Below are 19702 nucleotides of genomic sequence, written 5' to 3'. Positions count from 1 at the left end.
GGCTTGGGAGCGCCCCCCAAACCTGCGGCCAGCAGTTTTCTGGTTGAGCGGGAGCCAGGCCCGCCCGTCCTGGCGCTCAGGCAAAAGCGCCCCCGGGGCCGGCCTGCCCTTCGCAGCCCGCGCCTCGCGGCCGAGCAACGGCTTTTCCTGCCCGGCAGTCGCGGGCTCTGCGCCGCCGCATCGTCTGGCCTTGGGCGAAGGTTCGCTGCGGGGGCGCGGAGCGGGTTCAGCCCGCGACCCTCGTGGGGTGCGCACAGACCGGGGGGCTGAGCCTCCCGCCCCGGGTCTGCGGTTGGGCCGCGGGGGCTCTCCGCGACGGGGCGCCCAGAGCAGCGGGACAGGCCGGGCCCCCGCGGCCGCCGGGGGCCGTTGATTCCTGCGCCCCGAGCCCGCGCGACGCCCCCGCGGGTGCGCGGCTCCCGGGCGCGGCCTCCCCGCGCGCGTAACGTCCGCAGCCCGAGCGCCCGCGGCGCGGCGGGCAGGGCCCGGGGGGGCCGGCTCGGCTCTGAGCGCGGAGGACGCGGGGACCGCCCGACGCCGCCGGGGGCGGCTGACAGAGGCCCACGTCCCGCTGCGGCCGCGTCCAGAAGCGCCTGAACCCGGAGCGCTCCCGGCGCGCGACGGTGAGTTGGGCTCGGGCGTCCAGCGGGCGTCGCTGCGCACGGCCGGGCCTGCGGGGTCTGTCCCTCCCGTCTGTCCTCCCGTCTGGCCCCGGAGAGCTGCGGCGTGGAGCGCGGAGCGCGGGCGGCCCCGGCGGGGCGCTGTGCGCCTCTGGGCACCCCTCTCCATCAAGGCTGCGCGCGCGAAGCCAACTGGCCCGGACGAAACTTTTTAAAAAGAACTTACCCGCTTGTGAAAGGTCTCGTCAGTCCTGGTTCTCAGAGCTCTTCAAAGGGCCAAGATACCATGAGAGGTGCAGGGAGCCCAACTGCGAGACGCGGGCGGTTCCTCCAGGGCTCGCCCCAGCTCGCGAGCCCGCCGGGCACCTGCGTTTGGCAGCGCGAAGAGCAGCGGGGAGTCGGGGCGCCGCAGCCGGGCGGGGGGTCGGGGAGCCGCGTGCGTGGGCTGACGGGGAGCCAGGGCCTGTTTGGCGCTCTCTGTTGCGTCCCGCATTGCAGTGGGGACAAACATTAAAGAAGCTGTCAGTGACTGATCAAGTCCTGGCCATTTTGTTGCAGAAATTGTTTAGGTTCCTGGACTAGGAGAGAGACGTGTCCTTGCTCCAAGTCTAACTCACAGCAGGAGAAAGTGGGTGGTTTCCCAAGCAGGTGCTGCAGGTGCCTCGGGTCTGCGTTGCGCGCACTGTCTGTGCGGTCGCTCCGTCGCTGAATTCAACAAGTCCTAACTGAGCGTCCCGGGCATTCGACTTCCTTTGGCCCCTACTCGACACCTACCCTGGGACTGGGTGTCGGGACCCGGGCAACTCCCCGGGCGCTGGCTTTTGGGAAAGGTGGGCGCCAAGGCCCGCGAGACTTTCCAGGCGCCCCAGCTTCGGAATCCCACAAGCCACCAGCGTCAGACAGGACGAGCAAGTTGATTCCTCGCAGTAATTCTTTTCTTTTCTTGTCCTAGGCTCGGAACCTGGTCGGGTCGCACCGTAGAAGGTGGTGTTTCATGAGAGATGACTCTCCGGGAGGAGACCGGCTGTTGAGTCTCTGTGGCGCAATCGGTTAGCGCGTTCGGCTGTTAACCGAAAGGTTGGTGGTTCGAGCCCACCCAGGGACGAGGCTGATATTTTACAACATCCAAACTGGTTCCTATGGGTCCACCCGTTGGAAGAGAATTAGCTCACCTTCCTAAGAACTTCTGGGCTCGAACCCTCAGGGCAATCAGTTTGGAAAGAAACAGTTTTACAGGCGACATGAAGGTTCTATGGAACCAAAGGCCTTCTAGCATCTGCGCTCAAGAGCTACCTGCAGGGTGTGCTTGGGTTTAGTCATTGCTCAATAATTGTATCAGTGGCAATCATCACCATCATCATTATCTTCTTCATTATTTCTAGTGAAGACATTTCTTCCTTTATACTATTATTTAGCTCTCTGCATGTTGTTTTGAAAGTTAGTTGCCTTCATAATTTTATGTTGCAAATAATGCTGGGGTCATCATCCTTGTGCATACTTCTCTTGCCGCTTGTATGAGTATTTCTGTGGGACAGAGTCCTGGACATGCAATTGCTCAGTTATAGTGGTTATGGTCAATGTTTTTAAATTTTAGTATCAAACTTTGTACATTTTCCTCACATAGTAGTGGGACCAACTTATAGTCCAACTTATTTTTCGAACTCAGAGATTCCTTTTCTTTATATTCTTGCTAGCACAACAAACTTTCTGTACATCTATCTACGACATTCTAATAAAGGGGGTGTTTCCTCCTGACTTAAAGAAGCAGGAGGTATAACAGATAATGGTGGGCATTAAGCAGCAGTATGTCTCTGCATCTACTCCTCAGCTAAACTTCCAAGATATCTTGTGTAACTGTAATTGATTTCTGTGGTGACTTAGAGTGAGTCTCTAATAACTTTGTGTCAAGCAACTTACCCAAGGGGAGAAAAAACTCACAGATCCCAGACATTTGTTCTTCTTTCCTCCATAAATGGCAAGGGTGAGATTAGTATGCTGTCTATATTAGAGTTCTCTAGAGAAAGTGACCAACAGGAAATATCTCTCTCTCTCTCTCTCACACACACACACACACACACACACACACACACACACACACACACACATACTACCAAAATCCTATGGACCTGGTAGGTGTCAATATCTGCAGCAGTAGAATATCTATAATAAGGACAATCTCAATACACAATGATTTTCCTGTAAGAACTTTTGACTTTAATAAATTGCTCTCCTGGTAACTAACACTCTTCTTTCTAAGAATCTGACTATACTATGTACTTCATGGAAGTGGACTCCTACAGTATCTGCCCTTTTGTGACTGAGTGTAATGTCTTCAAGGTCCATCTATGTCATAATATGTTTTAGCATTTCCTTCCTTTCTCAAGGCTAAATGACTTTCCCTTGTATGTACATTCCAAATTTTGCCCATTCCTCTGTTGATGGACAGTGGATTGCTTCCACCTTTTGGCTGCTGTGAACAGTGCTGTGTAGCTGTACAAATATCTCTGAAACATGGCTTTGACTTCTTTGGGGCATATACTCAAAAGTAAAGCCAATGGCTAGATCATATTAGCAGTTCTGGTTTTCATTTTTTGAAGAACTACCACATAGTCTTCCATAGCAGTGGCACCATTTTATGACTCCATCAACATTGCCCAAGGGTTTCAATTTCTCTGCCTCCTCAGCAACACTTGTTATTTTCTGTGTGCAAGTGTTTTTTCAACAGCAGCCATCCTGATGACTGTGAGGTGGCATGGCCATGACATTTTGGACGTTGAGAACACTATGTCACGGGATGTCACTTAGCTTCCTTTCCCAACTCTGAATTCAGTGGTGTCTCATTGGTACCTTAAAGTTGACCATGGAAATAGTATTTCATCACAGAGAAAGGTAAACACTCAGTCGCTGTGTCCTCAAAACTATTGCTCATGTCACTGTCCATCCCATGGCCTAGCTGTCACTGGGCTGTGTCATGGGCCATTTTTGATACTTTTCTGACAACTCTGTAAAGACTGAGTGGAAGGATAACTAAATCTATTAGATGGTTAAATCAGCCCCCTTTATATATCCGTTATTCATATTTCAGGAGATAAACAAATTTTTAAGGACTTTGATAAAGTGGAAAGTAACTTGTAGAATGAGAATGAAACTTAAAACAGACATTAGCAGAGTATGTTTATAGAGATTTTTTTTTAAGCAGGGTAAAAACAATCATCTGCAAGTAGCAAAATTGGGTGAGGGTGGGAGTTTGGAAGGTTAAAGCTGACTTCATGTTAGATGCAATCCCTGCATGTTTCCCTGTGGCTGGAGAAAGAAATCCCACATTGCATGGGGATAGATTATTATGAGATGGAAGAGTAAGACATCATTGTGCTCCATTTACTGGTCATATTTAGAGCAATTGTACTCCAGTTTTTGGTTACTATGTTCTTGAATGGATGTTGGGGGTAAAATATAGAGAGTTCTGAAAAAGGAACAGTAAGAATCACAAATACTTAAAAATTCATTTAGAAAAAGCCACGAGAATTGTTTTATTGAAACGATCTTCAAGAAAACAAAGGTATAGATAAAAAGGTTGTTGCTTTGACATTGTTCATGTGAAACCAAACTTGAATGAGAAGAATATTTTTAGATTTCTCTATAGAAACTGATCCGTTAGCGCAATCAGCATAAGGAGCCGCAGATATTAAAATTGGTGAAAGAGGCGGTTTCCATTAACAGAGACACCCAGGGGGAGAGCAGCAGCCTGGCGCTGAGTGTGGCCAGCATGGTCAGAGGGCGGGCCCCTGGGGCTCTGTGACCACCTCCGTGTTCTGATTCTGGGGTCACCACTTGACACCTTGCCCTGAGCCCTCATCACACTATTGTGGTGTCCTGGCCACTGGGGGTTTGAACTCACACATCTCAAGCTTTGTTTCTGCCTTGACAATTCTCAAAACCTGTGGGTGATGACAAGGCTCCCTGATTTCTGAGGGGACACTCCCACAGAAATTCATCTCAACTGTAAGACAAAAAAAACAAAAAAACAAAAAAACTCATCCTTTAGCTCTGTTGAAAGTCTATTTGCTTTCATTGTTCATTTCCTCCTTCATGTGGCTGCTCTTCTCCCTCCTCCTAACAACCTCTCCCCCTAACTTGCGGCATCTTTCCTCCAACCCCATGGGTCCCCTTGGCTAAGGGAGGACTCTTCAAGGGGGCACATTCCAACTTCATTCTGTACTTTCTTGCAGCATTTGTCCTTGTGATCTTGGGCCCCTATGGGGTCCTCTTCGGCAATCCAACTTCTTTAATTCTTTGATTCCTTCCTTCTTCTTTGATTCCTCTAGGAAGCTCTGGAGAAAAGCCAGGCCATTGCGTAGACACAATTCTCTTCCATCAAGAGAGCTCCTCCTGAGAAAACACCCCACTGGAGGCTGGGATGCAGCAAGCCTCAGAGAAGAAGGGAGCTGATGAGAGAGGAGGGAACACACCCAAGACCCAGCCCGCAGAAGCAGGGTTCTCCTCCGTGTCCCACACTAGGTAGGTGCCTGTCAGAGACCCCCTGGCAGGATTAAGTCATTGCTCTCAAGCAGCTTCCAGGGTCTGCCTTCAGGGAATAATTAACCCCCAATTTATTAAGTTTCTGTTACGGGTTTGAGTCCTTGTATGGTTTCAGGTTTTAAGGGATGCTAGAGTAACTTAGGAAGTGGTTTAGAAAGATCCATCTGAATTTTAATAGGCACAGCACTGTTAATCTTTCCCACATCTGTGGAAGATGAATAAAACACTCTCAGCTCTGAAAGAGCTTCAGTAACCAACAACTGCCTAATGACATGAGAAATATTAAACAGAATGTAAACAAAGTATAGGGTGTTTAAACGGTTGAAAAGGAAAAGAATAAAAAATAAACAATTAAAAATAGAAAAAGAATAAGGGAAAACACACACACACACACACACACAAAAAGACTACAAAAAAAAAACTGTTAAAAGTTGAGAAGGAGTTTATGCAACCAGGGAGATGACTTAACCTGATCTTCATTCTAGCTCCTTGCCACACTCAGATGACCTGTTCCAGACCAGTGATTCTGGGCCTCAGGCAAATTTCACTTTCTTAGAAAACAACCAGCACCTGTTCTTTGCTGGAACAATACAAACTGCACTGCAATGTCTCTAAGAGAAGTTAGTGAAATCAGAACCTATTGGTTCTCCTCTGGCTGGTCTGCAGAAAAACTTGAGTTGCTCTTATAAGTTCACCATTGAGTTGCTCTTATAAGTTCACCATTACTAAAATAATGAACGATAGACAGTATTTTCTTTTTAATAAATTAAATTATTCATAGACTTTGATTTACTCATTCTGACATTTGAATATCTCTAGGGTAACCTAACCATATCTCTAGAAATATGGTCACTTTGACCAGATGAAGAAACTGAGGCATAAAGTAGTAAAGTAACATCCCAAGTTTGCAGGAGGAGGGTAGAGCACAGGGGGCTAAAATCCAGGCCTGCTCATTCTTGCTATGCACATCTAAGTGCCTTGCATGTAAGTAACATCAACAAGATGAGCTAAAACTCTCTCTTCTACTCTTTCCTATAACAAACTGTGGATATGTCTGGTGGGATTTTATGGGGTTTTAAAGCAGTTCAGATCTTTTTTTTTAATCATTCTTTTGAACCCCTATGGACCAAACACTGTAGTAGTTACACTGGAAGATATAGAGGGCTGGTATTCAGAGGTTAAATAAAGGAAGCTTGAAGATGTCTCACCCACTGGGTCTTGGCTATCTGTAGAAAAGACACAGAAGGTCCATCCTGGTGAGAGAAAAATCCTGTTATTGGAAAGAAGTGGTTCTGCTTGCACATGATGGTTGCAAGTGATCCTTTCACTTTCCAGTGAACACTTAGCTTTGCTTACTGTACTGGAACAGATTATAAACTGGAGAGGGACTAGGGGCAGAATTTAAAGCAGAGCTAGAAAAGAGGGCCTAGTGCAGTGTTCAGAAGTATGCAGCAGGGGGACCGACTCTCTTTCAAACAGAAGAAAACTTTGTTTTCCTTCCTTCATCCCTTCTCCACATTCAGGTCACTAAGTGTGCTAGACTCTTTGGGTAAAATTCTCAAAGTACCTTCCTCTGAGCTGCCCTAATGACTAGTCACTTTCACTGTTTCTATCCCACTCTAGGAATTGTCCTTCCTTGATCCAGGATCAGGTTCAAGAGTTGATCCACCTGCAGCAGAAGATGAGGATAGGGAAAGTTGTCTCTTCTCATCTCATCCAGCATGTCAAGAACACAATTAAGAACTTCGAGGAGCTCCTCAGTAGGAGTAAAATTGACCACTACATGGAGCAGCACTTCCTTGAGCAGCTGGCCAAGGGCCGACAGTTGGCAGAGAGCCTCGCCAGCAAATTCAGCACAGGTATCCTGGGCCGGGATAGAGTAGACCTTCAGCCCCTCCCAGGGATCGAGGCTCACGGGAGCTACACCGATCCACAAGTGACTGTCCAGTCTGGTGTCCTGCTTAGGAATCGCCACCTTGGGGCCATGGTAGTCAGAATGGGCCAGAGTGCAGCAGCAAGAGAAGTGCACTGGGTAGGGATGCAGTGATTACAACAGTTCCTCTGTCTCCCATGAAATACATTCACTAGGGCAGGAGGCATCACCAGGAATGATGACATTTTTCTGAAACTTGTTGAAAGAGAAACTAACAGAAAGAGAGACAGAACAGGGACAGCTGGTGGTTGTGAAAAGAACTTCTTCTTCTCGCCTGTATGTGGCCATTGCTAGCTCTGGACAGGTTTCCATTTCTTTGGATTTCTGTTTACTCACCTAAAAAGTTAGGTCAAATAATACCAGTCCCCGAAGAGTCCATGATTGTTCTAGGGATCAAATAAGCAATTTTAATGAGTGTACTTCAGAAAATAATAAAATAATCATGCTGACTTGGATATGATTGGGCTGTGTGTACTGGTACCTGGTGGCAGGGACATGAGTCTTTTACATAGAATTTTCTAGAATTTTCCCTAGAGTACCCAAGGGCACACATTTCTAGCAGGCTTGAGGCCACTGGGCTGTCTCCTGATGGTGGATGCCACCGTGGGACCAGGCAGGGTGTTTTACCTCTTCAGACACAGGAGTAGTTTCCACTCGGAAATGGATGGGACGCACATGAAGAACCAGGCAGCAGCCAAGTGGCTGGACTGGAATAGGAAATGAGACATTTTCAACTTTTTGCTCTTACTCAGGGCTGAGCAAGTAGAGGGGAAGATCTTCACAGAGAGCTCAAGAGAGTCTGCCAGGCAGTTTCCCTGAAGATTTAACCCAAGAGCTCCTGGGGAAGCTCAGGGCATCCTGGACTCGAGTGTCCAGTCGTCATGTCTCTGACCCCAGAGACCAGCCAATGTTTGTGATCTGGGAAGTGAGACCAGCTCATTTGACCTGGCCTTTTATTTGCTTTTCAGATGACTGTACAACAAAGAAGAATCAAGCAAAACAGATGCAACGGACCCTCTGGTAACCCAGAATTTCCAGGGCTTATGAAAACTGTGATCTGGGGAAGGTCTAGAAACAAGGGCCCAAAGATCAAAGGGGCAACAGCTTTCACATCCCATCCAAAACCCCAAAATTCTGGTCGCACCATCAAACCATTAAGTATCCTTAGAGACAAGATGGTCTCATTTCCAATTTTTAAAAATGTATTATTCTTCTGATTCCCATTCTTATATGAATTTGCCCGTTTGGCAATATGGGGCTACTTTAACCTAAATATCTCATCTTCAGAGTCTGCTGAACCCCAGGGAGCACCTCTGATTTCCCCTAGATCTTTTGAGACCGGAGTGAGATTATATCTGGTATCTTCAAGAGTACCTGATGCAACCAGCCACAGTTTTTATTTTCTTTTTTTTTTTAAAGATTTATTTATTTATGCATACAAGAACTGGGGTGCAGGTCAGAGGTGCAGGGGGTGAGAGGACCCACCAGACAAAGAGTGGGGAACAGAACAGGCAGATCAACCGAACTATACTGCTGAGGGGAGCAGCGGGCGAGGCAGGAGAGTCTGCTGCGCCATGTGAGTAGCTCCCTGGCCGGGGATCGAACTCATGCTGCAGTGGCTGAGGTTAGCTTCATTGTGCTGTGTCTTAACCTTATGCCACAGTTTTTCCTTGTTAAAAAATTCTGCTGTAGGACTGTACTTAGGGACAGAAGGCTGCAAGTTCCAAGACCCCTGAGAGACTCTGTTACCGGGGTTCCAGTTTCATAGCCCATTTCATGGATTATGTTCATTGGCTGGACTCTTCCAGGCCTCTGGATGGCTTGTGGAGGAAGCATGTTATTTAAAGGACCCACATAGATCTTCTCACAAATAAACACCCCAGGATGTTTGTGACCAAGGCCCTGAGTAACTATTGTCCCCTCCCCCCCACACCCCTCCCCCAAATAGGAAGGAATTGTTTGGCTTCCTCTTAAAGGAGCAGCCCCTTTACCTCTGGGACCCTCTGGCAGCTCTAGGGGCAGTGCAGCTATGCCTGAGGTTTGCCCACCAGGATTCTCAGAAGCTTTTATTTTCCCCTTTGTCTTTCCAATGTGGCCAGTATTCTAAGGGACATGCAGAAGAAGAGTAAAGCCCCAGAAGTCCTGGAGCCCAAACAGGATGCCCAGCCCCAGATTAGCTCCAGCAGCCAGGCCCAGCCAGCCAGGCCACCCGCCTCCCTGCTGCCTGCTGAGCCGGAAGCACCCCCTGTGGGGGACGTGGCCAGTGAGTACCCCCAGATCCTTCCATTTCTGGATATCTGGCTGTTAGTCTAGACCAAGAGGGGGCGCTTAGCAGTCAGGTACCAGGGGTGTCAGGTGTTTTTCTCCATTCCAGTGCCACAGGTCACCGGCCACTAGACCCACGTGCTGTTGTCTTACCTCCTTACTCTGGACATTTCTAAGAGTGGCAATGAGTCCTGCTGTTGGAGGAGACATTTCTGAAGGGCCTCCCTGGGGTCACTCCAGCACTGGGGGTCACAGAAGCAGCTCAGAGAGGCCCTCCCTCTCCTGTGTCTCGCTACCTCCTGATGTTATAGGCCAGGAATCTTCATTCCAAGGATCACTTTCTTATCTAAGCTGCCATAACAAAGTATCTCATATAGAGTCTTAAAATCACAGGAATCTGTTCTCCCACAGTCCTGCTGTGCAGCTCCTCCCTGGTCAGGAGCCTCCCTGGACTTGTGGCTACATCACTGACATCCTCCTTTGTCACACTGTGTTTTCCCTGCGTGTGTCTTTGTCTCTGTCCCCTCTGCTCTCCCCTCTGGTGAAACATCAGTCACACTGAATTCAGGGTCCACCCTGATCCAGTATCTCATCTAAACTAATTGCATTTGCAAAGACATTTTTCAAATAAGGTCACAGTCTAAGGTTCCAGGTGGATGTGCGTTCTTGGAGGGCACATTCTGCCCAGTGTAATTGTAACAGGGTGGTCCCCAGGAAAGGGGGAGGTTCCAGGTTCCCTGCCCCACCCAAGGGAGGGTGGAGCTGAGCAGAGAGAGAAGCAGCTCAGAGGAGACTTAGAAGGAAGGAAGCAGGATGGAGAGGCAGGAGGAGACCTGGAGGAGGCGCATGGAGCCGAGAGACCCGTGAAGAACGGGGTAACAAAGATGTGGGTGAGAGACCCGTGAGGAGGTGACAGTGGCGGGTTTTGTCTTGATTTTGATTTTGCTCTTTTCCTTCCGGGCTTGTCTGGTTGTTTCTGACCCTTTTCTGTGGGTCCCCACTGGAAGGTGCTTTAGACTTGTGGCAGGCTTTGGGGCCTTGCTCTGGGCCAATCCCATTTGGATGGAGTTTTACCTACGAGGGGACGGGTCACTTTGGGTGCTTCATTTAGAAACTAGACTCTTTGCCTTTCCTGTATTGTTTCCTAGTTGTATTAAAGTTCCTTCCCATCAAAGTCTCATGTTTTGTGTTGATGCGGCGGATGGCAGAACCCATTTAGAATAGGCAGGTTTGTGGGGTCTGGGCTGCCCCTCTCCCTGCCCTGTAACATAATCACCTTGAAAACTTCATCTCTGACTTCCCTGCTTGTCTCTCTCACTCACGCTGCTTTCTGCACAGGTGTCGGCCGGGCCGCTCCTGCTGGGTCAGCGTCATTGCCGGGTGACCGCTCGGGAGCCGCAGCGGCTCAGCCCTTCTATGGCTGGAGCAACGCCGCCCAGGGGAGCAGGACACCGGAAACTGGGTGCCAGCGCAGCAGCGGCCCATGGGATGAGATGAGGCCTCAGAAAATGAATGCATCTGGAGACCTGTCCTCCTTCTCCTCTCTGTATCGACCCAGCTCCAAGCCCTCCGGTAAAATAAGGAGCAGTTGGTGAAAGAGACCCACACTGACGCTCCATTCCCGGCCAGGGCATTATTCATTCCTTTGGTAGGCCCTGGCTCGCAGAAATGGGTGAAAACGTGAGGGGCAACGTCCATCCTGTGGGGTGGCCAGAGAATGCGATGCCAGCTGGGTGCCCTCAGGGCCCCTCCCACCCTTTGTGGGACTCACTCTGGGCAGGGAATAGAGGAATGCAGGGACACGGTGAGGCCACTTCAGGAAAGAGTGTTTGTCTCCCACTGCTGCCCTCCCTTCTCTCTGGGCTACAACATCCCTAGGCCTCTATTTAGAGTGGTTTAGAATGCTAAGCTCAGACTATGGTGGGAAAGGTTTCCTTAGGTCAAGAGCTATTATAGGATGCGAGCTACAAACCGCCCCCACCTGGCCACCCCCACACATGCACACATACCCGCTGCATAAACCAGTGCTACCTCTCAGACTTTGCTATTGCACCCAGTGGTGAGGGGTGCAACCATGTAGAGAAATGCCTTGAAGCAACTCGGTCTCTGGGACCCAGATAGTACAATGAGACCTTTGAAATTTGAAGAGATAAGCCTGGCCCTAAGCAAGATGTGCTGGTGGGTGCAACCTATTCTTGGTCCCCTCCCCTCCCGTCTGTATGGCTTTACCCCTTCCTCAGAGGTCCCCTTCTCCTCTGTTCCTCCCTCATGTTCTGATGCTCCCCAGGCTCTCCATGTTGCTCTTCACCAAGAGTGTTTAAGGAAAACATCCAGCATCAAACATATTCAAAGCCTAATCTGATTTCACTTGCATTTACCTTGCCTGTGAGGGGTAGATGTTCAAGGTGGTTCAGTCAGAATCATCAGGTACGGGAGGTATGAAGTGGAGCGGGTGGCCCTCTGGGTTGTTCACAAAGAAGCTAGACAAGCTGCCCACTGCAGGCCAGCCCTACCTAGAGGCCTTCAGCAGCCTTTGTCACCCTTGTTCTCCCGCCCTGCATCCATCTCCCTCAGATGTCCTCAGCCTCTGTCTGGGAAGAGGCCCATAGACTTAGCTTATCTTAGCTCTTGTCATTGAAAGCCCAGGAACTCTTTAAGCAAAGTTACCTGTGCTTCCTGGTGGCCCAGGTGAGAGAAGGAAGTTGACAGAAGTGTGATGATGGCCAGGGGTCTTACAGAGAAGCCTGAGCGGGCCCCTTGTCGGCCCATGAACCATCATCTTCCTGTGTCCTACCTTGCCTGTGTCTTGGTGGTATGAAACAGGGGCCGACCTGCTGGAAAAGAATCTTGCTGAGATCCAGAACTTGCGCCAGCGCCTGGAGGAGTCAGTCTGCCTCAACGACCGCCTGCGGGAGAGGCTGCAGCTCGTGCTCAGCGATGAGGACCAAGGAAAAGGTAGGAGAGGCCCGGGCCTGCGGACTCTGGGACACAACTGGACAGAGATTGGCAACTGGGAAGCACATGGGGGTTGCTCTTCCACTGTGGCTCACAATCAGCCCAGGACTGGCCCTACCCCCACTTTATAAGCAAAGACCAAGGGCCTGTCCCAGGGGGCGCGGGCTATTCTCAGGGCTCTGATGGGAAGCCCCTCCTTGTCACTGCCTGTGCTGCTGGTGCTGCTCCTGGGCTGTAGCCTGGCTGGCCAAGTGATAGAACCAAGACTTCCATGATGCCCACTTCAGCAGCAGAAGTACCACACCCACCTTCATGGCTCTGCCGTGTGAGGTGCTTGCATCACTAGCCCTGGGTACTGCCTGCCCTTCCCCTCTGTGAATGGCTGGTGTGCCCACTTTCCACCGTGCACCTCAGGATGCTCTCACTCAGACACCAGCACTTCCAGATCTTCCTCCCTTGTCCAGTTCAGAAAGAGGGACCAGGGCCCTGACAACACTGCAGCAGCCACCAATTAGGGCGACCCTGCCCCCCTGCAGCCATTGTATGTGAGTGTCCCCCCAGACCCCATGCCTGGCCACATCACACTGTGTTCCAGGGCATGAGGCTCCAGGTTTTCTGCCTGCCCAGACCTGAGACTTCTATGCATGCAGGAAAGTCAGTCTTTGAAAATACCTGTTACTCAAGTGTGTGGCTGGTCTGGGTTGTTTTTATTCCCTGTGACACTAGTACCTCTGGCTTCTATAGATAGAACCCGGGGTCCATGCCTCACCTCTGCAGCAAGAAATGGGCCTGTGGGGCAGAAAACTAAAGTTCCCAGGCTTATATTGGGCAAAATCCAAGCTAGGTCACTTCTTGATCACTTCTTGAGTATTACTAGGTCACTTCTTGAGTATTACTCCTACTGTAATACTCAGCCACAGAAACAGAGAGGAGAGAGCTGAGAGTATAGAAATTATCCAGACCCATGTGGCCCAAAGTCACAATCATTCTTCTCATTTGGGTAAGGCTGCTACTTACCAGGCCCCACCTACAGGTCTCCAGAATTCAAGCCTCAGTAATGAGTAGCTCTGGAAAATTCACATTTCATGTGTAGGTCTCTTGTCCATGTTTGCAGACAACCAGAGAGTCACTGGCTGTGAACTGGGGGTCAGTCTGATGTTTCTCCCTGCCTCTCCCACTGTCAGCCAGTGTGAATAAGGAGAGGACCTCCTTATTTGAGCAGTCAGGGAAGAGGATTCCCTAAGTCCCCCCAGACTTCACGGCAGCTCTGTCTCAATCCCTAGGTGCTGCACAGCCAGGGACAGATGTCTTCCCTCATTCATACACCCAGGGTCACGCTTCTGGCTTTGGTCAGGATGTCCTGTGACATGAGGCCTGGAGGACCTAGAGGAATGTTCTCCAGAACTTTGCCGGCCCTAACCAACAGTATTCTGGAGGCATCAAACATCATCTTTAAATGGATGGTTCAAATAAATAAATTATCATTTTCAAAAATTATTGTTTGCTTATATTTATTGGTTGCCTATAAAGAGTAAAATCTGTGCAGGAAAGAATTAAATCCAGAGTGGCCCGAGAATCATAAATAAGATGAAAGGAAACATGAGTTTTCTCTACTAACTCTGTTTCAGAAAGGAACCCCTTTCGTTTTTTAAAGATTTCGATTACCTCTTTTTCCAACACAATGTCAGGTCCCATAGTTCCTGGAAAAGAGAGCTCAGAAATATGCCGGGGGATGTCACAACAGCACCCCCTAGTTAGATGTGGAGCAGGGTGGGGGAATGGCAACTTGCAGAAGTGATTTCTCCTTGCCTTTGTACCTTCACTTTTCCATAATATTTTTTCGGGCCGTGAGGTGTCAGGGGCCAACCCTATGGTGCCGTCGGTTCTGCAAAACCTGGCAAGAGAGCCGGAGAGCGCAGATACGGCTCGGTGCCCGTGGGGACAGTGAGGAAGAGCCTGCGTGTGGAGAAGCCGCGAGGACCCTCGCTGGCCCGGCGCGCCCCACACCCTGGCCCACAGGCCGCCCGGGATTTAGAAACTGGTTGCTTTTAAGAGACACTAGCACGTCTTGCACGAATCTGTGGTTATCTCCTGCCCGCGGGTGGTGCCGTGCGCCCACAGCCTTCCCAGGAATTGCCCCTGAAGGCCGTTCCCTCCCACCTTTCTCCAGAAGAGGGGGCCCCCCTCGCGAAAGGCGAGGCTCTCCCGGGCGGTGACGCCCCATCGCCGCCCGCCAGCCGCCCGCCGTCTAGTCCTCCGCGCCCCGGCACCACCCGGAGACGCGCCCTGGCGCGCGGGAAGAAGGTCGCGGGGCCCGGGAGGGGACAGGGCGGCGGGAGGAGGCAGGAGGGGAGACCCCGCGAGGCAATCCGGGACCCCCAACATCTAAAGGACCGGGAGGAAAGAGGAACCGAGACTGACGGCGCGGACGTGGGCGCAGCGCTCTAGCAAAGCTCCCCATCCTGGACTGAATTCCAGCCCTTCCCCTACGACCTGCTGCGCCTGCACTGCCCGCCCCGGGTGGATGGTGGCGCGGTCCTCCGTGCAGCTCGGGCGAAAACTTCCGAGTCCTCCGACGCGCAGAGGCACCTTCTTGGGCTGCGCGCCTCTCGCCGGGGTCCGCTCGGCCGCGCGCCCGCGGTGTCCTGGCTCTGAGCGGCTCCTCTTGGCAGGTCTGGACCCGCATCCTTCCTCGCGGGGCTGCAGAAATGCCCCGGGAGACGCGCCCTTGGATTTGTGGGACCCAAGTCTGTTTTTCTGGTGGCGCCCACCGCCCCTCCCGCTCCGGGGGAGCACAGCAGCCCCTCTGGACTGCCCGCGGCTCGGAGAAGGGAACCCGCGCGCTGCTGGGCGGGAGGAGAAAGACTACACAGAGCAGAAAAGGGACGTCCCGGTCCAAAGCTACTCTGAAGCTCACCTCTTCTGGAGCTCGGTCCTCCCGGGCTGGCGAGGGCGAGCGCGCTCGGACGTCAGCGGGCAGGGAAAGCGAAAATCATTGCACCAAAAAAAGTACCCGCTGGAGAAAACGGCGCGTTTCCCCCACATGTTAACGTTTTATTCCCTAAGGAAGCCCGGGCGAGGAGCGAGGGGGTGGGAATTTAAGTCTTGGCGCAGAAAGAAACTGCAGGGCAGCCATTTGCTGTGCGCCGAGACGGACCCTCCAGACCCGTTTTCCGCGGACACCGCCTTCACCGCGTTGCCTGCTGAGGTTAAAATTCGCGCTGTCACCTGTTGAACAAAAGTATAAAAGGCAAATAAAAGAAGTTTCAGGCATTTAAAAGGTAAGACCGGCCTCCCTAGTGCGCGAGGGGTTACGCACGGCACTAGGAAGCAATCCGCAGCCTCTGCAACACGAGTTCGATCCCCGGCCGTCCAGGGAGCTACCCGCATGGCGCAGCAGACCTCTCCTGTCTCACCTGCTGCTCCCCTCGGCAGTGTGTTTCAGTGGATCCACCTGTTCTGCTCCCCACTCTGTCTCTGGTGGATCCTCTCACCCCCGCACCTTTGGCCTCTTGTACGCATAAATGAATGGGTCTTTAAAAATAAATAACTAAAAGGTGAAACCAAACTTTCTTCAAAAGCGTTTCAAGAACGACAAGGGGAAATCCTGGGGTCCGCGCGCCTGGCCCGTGTCCGCCACGAACGTGCCCTCGACGTTGCGGTCACCCAAGTTCAGCCCAGGTGGGGAAAGGGGCTTAGTCCACGGAGGTCCGGCCTGTTGGAAGCGCCAGAGCCCTACCTCACGGCCTTCATGTAGTGCCGGGCCGAAAACCCACAGACACCATCCGAGTGTTGGCCTTGTTGGGTGGAAAAGTGCGCGGGGGCGGCGGGAACCGGCCACGCCCGCCATGCGCAGGGCGGAGGGGGCCGCCCGGGGAGCGGGGGCCGGGCGGGGTCCGAGCCCAGGGCGGGGAGCGGGTCCTGGGCATCCCGGTGCCTTAGAAGCCCCCGCTTTTGCCACAGCCAGGAGCGCGGGCCGCGAAGAACCCCTCCGGGCTGCGCCCACACTGCCGCGCGCAGGGGTGCCCCGGGCTCGGGCCCCCGGACCTGCCGGCCCCGCAGCCTCGCGAGCTGGGGAGTCAACGGGCGTACCCCGCGCTCCGCGCTCGGTTGTGGAACTCGAGATCCTGCATTTGAAGCGGAACCCCGAAGCCAACTGTGGGGGCCCATGGGTCCTCGTTTCGGGGTGGCGCAGAACCCTAAGGCAGGGACTCTTGGGAGCGCAAACGCCATACCCTGGATAAGAACTTTTCTGGGATTAGGGACCAGACGACTGTGGCAGGATTTAGGGTTTTCATAGATAAATCCTGAACCCCATCCCTCTGTCCCGTTTCCGTAGTGTAGTGGTTATCACGTTCGCCTCACACGCGAAAGGTCCCCGGTTCGAAACCGGGCGGAAACATTCCTTTTGTCCTGAAAATTTACATTCCTGCTGACAAACAAAAGGGGGCGAAAGAGGGGGGCCAGGGAGCTGGGCCTGCCCAGATGCATTTTCAATTAGCATCAACTTTGGAGAAATTCAGTGACCCCCCCTCTCAAGCCTGCTCAGCATTGCAGGAACCAGACTTGTGTCTGTCCCAAGTTGCAATGGAGACCAGGCCCCCACCCGCTACTCCAGGGAGCGCAGCAGCAGGCCGGTCTCCTGCTCCCTTTAAATCAAGAAGCTCCTGATCTTCTTATCTATTGCCCAAATACTCCCTACAGCCCGGCAGGTGTTAAGTATCCAAAAACCAACAAGTTCTTTCCTGTGATGCTCTCTTGGCCTCTCCCCTTCCCCAGCACAGGCTGATTTGGAGATGGAACAAAAGAAATAGAGCCTAATATGCACCCGAGAGTGGAGATAAAGCAGGGGGTTGAAGAGTACCAGAAATTTAATCTGCTTTTAGACTTTTATCTGGAAGGTCAAATTATGGCTGCGGCCTTGCCCTGGTGGTCTAGTGGCCAAGACTCAGCTCTTCCACTGTGTTGCTGGGGGAAACCCAGTCAAGGAAATACTTTTCCTTATTTCTCATCCGTGGTGTGTCCCAGCGTCTACACCTAGATTCTTGGTATAAGGAACTGGGTGGTGCAAAGCGCTGGAAGAGTGAAAGGTGGTTTTTGTCCTGGCTTTGACCTCAGCCTTAATCCAGCTGTTGTGTGAGTACTCAATTGCCCCTAGAGCCCAGCTTCTAGTTCCAGGGTTCCAGTAGGTCCGAAGAAGCCAGTGATGGGGTATTTTCTTTCTTGCTGAAGCTGCAACTCACATACAAAAAGGTTTAGCTGTAGAAAAATTAGTGGTCTCAATGTCAGGCATAAAGAAGAAAATCAAGTTATTAATAAGACTGAGTCTCAAATACTTTTAAACACTTGTTAAAACTTCGTGAGGTAGAATGGCATAGAAAATGTTTAGGTCAGCTGTGGGCTCCAACAGGGCAGGGAACTTAGTTTTTGCACAGAATGCAGCTGCTCTCCCAGAGGAGGACTTGGCACCTCGTAAGCACCTAATAAATGGCTGAAGAGGAGAAGAGGAAACTGGATATGACTGAAATGACAGAGAGAGAGAGAGAGAGAGAGAAAGGTGAGCCAATAACTCTAAGGGTCCACGGTCAGGGTCAGGATTCTGTTATGTCTAATTTAGAAATATATGCCCCCCCACCCCATACACACACACACCAGCACAGAGGAAGACACTGCACTGTTAAAAGGAACTCAGAGGTCAGGATGAGGAGTCAGGACTGGCCTGCAGGGCAGCAGGCTCCCAAGTCCTGTCTTGGCTGTCCTCGCCTGCGGTGCCCCAGCCAGGAGGGTCACTGAGGGGGGTTCTTCCCTCTCCCCTGGGCGGGAGCGTCTGCGGAGTGGATGTTGTCAAAAGAGGAGAGGCGTCCCTGGGTGGGCTCGAACCACCAACCTTTCGGTTAACAGCCGAACGCGCTAACCGATTGCGCCACAGAGACAGGCGAGAGGCTCACTTCTCGTGCCCACACAGAACAGGCCGCACGCGACGCCAGGCGGCGCCCCCCGCCGTCCGCAGCCCCGCGCGCCCCGCCCCGCGCGCCGAAAGGTCGGCGCCACAGGTGCGCGCGGCTGAGACCCGCGCGGGGCGCGCCCCGCCTCGGAGGCCAGCGCCCCGGAACGCGCCGGGCGGGGGCCGAGCGGGCCCGAGGGAAGGGGGCGCGGCAGCTCCCGGGGGGCTCGGCTGCCGCGGGAAGAGCCGCCACAGGAGACCGGCCAGGGGCCGGGGGGAGACCCGAGGCCTCCAGCAAGCGGACCCCGCGGGGCGACCCTGCGGCGGGCGGGAGAGGCCGGAGCGCAGCGCCTGGAGGAGCAGCGCGAGCTCGGGTAAGTGTCCAAGAGCAGCGGCGAGCACTGTGGATGCTTGTCCGTGGGAACAGTTGCGGGGAGCAGCGTGGGGCGCGTGGCCGGGAGGGGCTGCTTCCAGGTGTGCGGTGGTCGCGCCCACGGGAACAACCCGAGGGCAGGCGGCGGGGGGGCTCGGAACCGGCTTGGGGTTTGCTCTTAGTCCCGAGGGGCAGCGGCTGCGCCCGTAGCAGGGACCGGAGAGCAGAGGGTCCCCCGCGACTCCTTGCGGGCGGCAGAGGCGGGGACCCCACGCGCGCCGAGCCGGGGGCCCGGCCGGGTCCGAGTCGGCTGGGGTCTCCCTACCGAGCAAACACCTGCGGGGCGCAGGCCACCCCTGAGGGGCCTGCCTGTTTCCACTGGTGGAAAAGCGTGTTAAACCAACTGCAGGTATCAGTGGGCGGTTTGTTGTTGTTGTTGTTTGTTTACACTACAGGAGAAGGAGCTTTCCCTGAGTTTACTGTAAGCGTCCGAAGTTAGGGTCCCCGCCGGGTGGCATCCATCCAGCACCTTCTGATTTTTATGGGAACATAATTATTCAGGTGCCTGTCGGGCACACGGAGGGCAGGCCCACGTCTTCAGGCTGAATTTGAGGGCAGAGCCGAGGAAGGGTGCAGAGAGCCCAACCCAGGCACCCCGCGGTGTGCGTCTGCACCTGGCAAGCCCAGGGGGTGTTCAGTGGCGCCCCTGCTGCTGTCCGCAGCCACCTGCTCGGATGCAGAGATGAGGGAAGGAAGGAGCTGCCAACCAAGTGCCGTGTTTCCCACGGGAAGACAGCAGGCAGCTCCTCACTCACCACACCTGGAGTTGCTATAGGTCGCGTCGGGCCCTCTGCTCTGAGTTTGGGAGTGGAAACAAAGGGTTCCAGCCGAGGCGGAAACACTGGATGCAAAGGTTTGAGGGGCAGTGCCCAGGCTCTGTTCAGGGCCCCCAGGCCTTGATGGAAAAACCCCCCCTCTGCCCCCGCCATCTCTGCGAGTGTCAGGGTCCTGTTGCAAGGGTTGATGATGCAAGGGTACCTCGGCACCGCCTCACCCTGGGAGCCATTCCAGCC

Source organism: Talpa europaea, assembly GCF_964194135.1.
Source record: "Talpa europaea genome assembly, chromosome: 9".
NCBI lineage: Eukaryota > Metazoa > Chordata > Mammalia > Eulipotyphla > Talpidae > Talpa > Talpa europaea.
The sequence above is the reverse complement of the archived record's forward strand: the minus strand, read 5'-3'. Positions refer to the sequence as shown.